The sequence below is a fragment of the Ceratina calcarata genome, unplaced genomic scaffold (assembly GCF_001652005.2).
Source record: "Ceratina calcarata isolate Rehan_Ccalc_2016 unplaced genomic scaffold, ASM165200v1 scaffold503, whole genome shotgun sequence".
In the NCBI taxonomy this organism is placed as follows: domain Eukaryota; kingdom Metazoa; phylum Arthropoda; class Insecta; order Hymenoptera; family Apidae; genus Ceratina; species Ceratina calcarata.
In genome coordinates this window covers 25,110-29,080 of record NW_017174762.1, presented here as the reverse complement: position 1 = coordinate 29,080, position 3,971 = coordinate 25,110, and the positions used below count along the sequence as shown (strand labels likewise).

The 3,971-nt window shown below is 36.5% G+C and overlaps 1 protein-coding gene across 1 annotated transcript in view; it reads left to right on the top strand.

Moving 5' to 3' along the window:
• LOC108628156 (protein eva-1 homolog C-like) overlaps positions 1-3,971 on the top strand; it is a gene marked incomplete at its 5' end in the record, with an annotated part of 12,551 nt that overhangs the window by 1,004 nt on the left and 7,576 nt on the right. The window lies entirely within an intron of this gene.

Below are 3,971 nucleotides of genomic sequence, written 5' to 3'. Positions count from 1 at the left end.
GTATTTATTTATGAGATGATGTATGAAAAGTATTCAAAGTAATTTTTTAGAATATATTATTTTCAAGACATTCAGAAATCTAGAAAATTACCTAGATCTTCGATTGCGAAAACTTTGCTATATATAAAATCGCACATAAAAAGTGGCTGGATCAACGATTGATGTCAATTGAAAAAGCTGCGAGGAGAGGAAGGATCAACGAGCATGCGCGTTAACGGTAATTCGAGGTCTCTTTTCGAGATCGTTTTTCGTCGTGTCACTTATCGATGCTTCTTCACGAAGACGTCCGACATTAGCCCAGTTGAACACAAGAAATACCGATATCGATGTAGCTTCGGGAAGGATTCTTTGCCCGCGTTACAGAGAGTATCCGTGTTCGGTGAAAAATTCTAACTCCACGCGATTCCGTTGATGAACGTCGTTTGGAGCTCTGTTTTATCCCAGAGAGTATCTAGAAAGAAAAATAACGAAATGTGACAGTTCTTAATATGCTTGATTCTTAAATCCTGAGAAGTCTTTCAATACACGTTTGTTGAGTGGTTTTAGAAATTGTGAAAACCAGAAATAAACATTGTTTATTCCTACATTTTATGAAATCGCGAGATTCGTATCAAAATTTTGCTCGAATAATGAACATTTTGATTCATGATTATCTCGTTTCATTCAAGGTCCTTTCCCGGATAGGTATATGAAGATTATAGAGGTAAATCCCGTTATTTATCTTTCTCTTGAAATAGGAATTCGCCTAGCTCCGGTAAAGCCGTAATAACACAAAAGTAAGCAGAGATCCTATAATATCATGCTCCTGATACAATAAAGTTATATTTTTTCGCGTCGAGAACTTTTTAACGTTCGCACGGGACCAGGCAGATTAAAAGGAGCGTTCATTTGTTTTTACATTACGGATCATGAGAAATCGTTTCCCTTTATGATGTTTAATAAAGGACGAAATAATCATAACCAGGGAGCGCGAAAATAAAAACCTCTGGCTATAAAATTACTTTTCTCGGCACCGAAACTCGTACATTTGTGTTCGCAGAAATTCAATGTGACTCGTTCCCAGCGATTTCGTTCGAAATTCAAATAAACGTGAATTGTACCATATTATTTATTTTCTTAATTTAATTGAAATACGTAAATTTATCTCTTTTTCTCACTTATTGATATGAACAATTTTTTAACGATTTATTTTTGTTATGAGGAAAATATAGTTATATGAAAATATTTCATATTTTAAACAGTTTCACAATTAAAAATCTGTTCGTAGAATATTTTTTAATAAAATTTACGTGTACATTGAACGCGATTAAAATGAAAGCAGATAAAATTTAAGGATTACGTTACGTTCTACCTAATTGGACATAGTTTGAATTTTTATAGACGTTTATTGACTTCTTATTTTAACATACATGCCTCTGAGCGTGTGAAAGGGGATGAAATTCTGAGGCAAAAGTTTCTTTTCCACTTTTTCCTACAACTTAACGAAGTTATTAACGAAAAAAAGTTGACCGATAGTGTACCGCGTGCGACGGCCACTCATTGTCAGCGCGAGGCCCGGCCGCAACAGGTTGTTGATGCTGTGTATTGCAGGTGCACAGACCCACATGGCGCTCGTACGTCTACGTAACGTCGTTTAACTTGCAGTCACACGTGTTTACATCTTCACAATTTAAGATGATTCCTTTAATATTCCAGCATCCGAATAATATTATGAAATTAAATCATGTTCTGGTTTAGACTTTCAAAATGAAATCTGTATCTTTTTTTACCTATTAGATCGCCGCATACGTTTTGAAGAAAAAAATATTATGGTGTATGCGTGTTTATATTATAGCGCGTTCAGTTAATCGAAAATCAAGATAAAAATCAGGCAGCATGAAAATTCTTTTAATAATTGTCAATTGTTAATAGAAAACATGCACTCTCTCAAAATGAAGAATAGACGATCATTCATTCGTTTCTTTTAAACGCGTTATTATATTGAATCTTACAATGGACGCTTTCTACTTGGTTTTACAATCTCGCAGCGCTGATTATTTAATTTTTCCGGCTCTTTTGATTTCGTACTAAATCAGACGATTCCGGATCGATTCTCGCATCGTTCTGCAGGTGTCTTTTGAAGCGGAAATCTTTAAGTGTCACTCGAGCCGTGATACTCGACTAATAGAATTCAGAGGAATTCCAAGACAGATACCTCGGTGGAATTTTAATTTCAACGAGGAATCCCTTGCACCTCCTGATTAAATTGGAATTTCCCGAGTCTGACTGTGAGTTCGATTAGCGAGCACTGTTTCCGGATTCTTCAATATCGAATCGTTCTCGTCCTCTATGTTTCGCTTCATATTTCATTTAATGCTGAATTAAATATTATTTAATGATCGTTCTTATTTGTATCAAAATTGCATATACCGATAGTAAATAATTATCGTTCGACTACTATGTTTGAACAGTTTAATGTAGGCACATAATGGTTATACTCTTACGTTTTCCTCCCACGATAATTAACTCGAATTCCATTGGAGTAGCTTATTTAGAAGACGCGACTCGTCGCATCGCGACGCTACCCTACCTAAAGCACGACGTAACTTCCAATGTAGTTCAAAGGTAAACAAATCCTTTGTTCATAGTTAATGGTTTCGTTAGCGCCCAGCAACAATGCTTCCAAATACGTTGTACGTGCACGTAATGTTATCACGTGCATACTTGCCCCGCTCCTGTGACGTCTCCGTCCCGGGACTATTAAATCATTTCAAAGGACGTTTAATTGTGTCGCGTGTATTAATCAGACGACGCTAAGGAGGCAGGCTCGTGCGTATTAACTCGTCCTTTGTGCATCGTCAAAGAGTTTCTGATAGCATCCAAGCTTTAAACTGTTTGTCCAATTAACTTAGCACATTAGAGATATTGAACATTATTTAATGCATTGTTGGAGAAATGCTCCTTTGTACAGTAAAACTTTGGAGTGCGATCATAATCCCGGAAATGTACGTTTCTTGTTCGTACCTCAAAGCATTCGTATACCAAAGCGAATTTCTTCATAAGAAATAATAGAGACTCACATGACTCACCTTACAGATTAAGAATATTTATTCAGAAACGCTAAATACAAAATACGTTTTTAAAAAATGGTGGTTCCATTTAAATAAATGAAGATGACATATCTCTAAAAAAAAATGACATAGACAAAAATATTTTTGGTATCGTGTGAGCCCCATTGAACTATTCAATTTTATTCTCAAAACATTTGACGTATCTTTAAAAACAACAAAGAAATTTCAGGTGCAAATATTACGTGACTCACCCTGTATATAATGGAGGACATGATCTTGAATAATTATTTCGTTTGAAAAATTCACGGTTGGCTTTAGTTGCTATTTGCAAAAGAAGTTCGTCTCGTACGTGACAATGTGCACTGACGCACACAAACGTCGCTTATCTCGTATATAAAAAAACGTAGCTCGACAACAAAATGGGTGAGGGCAGCTGCTTTCTGCAAGTACGCTGCTGTGGAACGGTCGAACGGATCGATAAATCGGTTGGCTGTTTGTCGATCGCGTCGATCGAGATCCAATAACTCGAGTGTTCCGATGATGCGAGATAGATAGGACCGACAGCAGCGCGAACGAAAATCCGTGTTACGTGCCGTAAGAATGTAAATTGCTTTTGCCAGATTAATGTCACCGTGCTCAGCGTCGAATCGCCGTTTAATTAAATGAACGAGCAGAAGTGTTTTCGCCTGAACACAAGCCCGGCGTTAGATGGACACTGAATGATTATCATCAGGTTCAATCGTTCAACTAGAGACTAGATCGATCACTGGTTTTTGCGAAAAATCTATGCATAATTAAATTTCACGATTTAAGCTGCGATTAGAGGGAGACAATATTGAAAGCTTGTTAATAGGCCGGACAATGTACAATAATAGTATTATAAGAGCGTAATAAGATAAAGATGAAGTTAGAGTTAATATG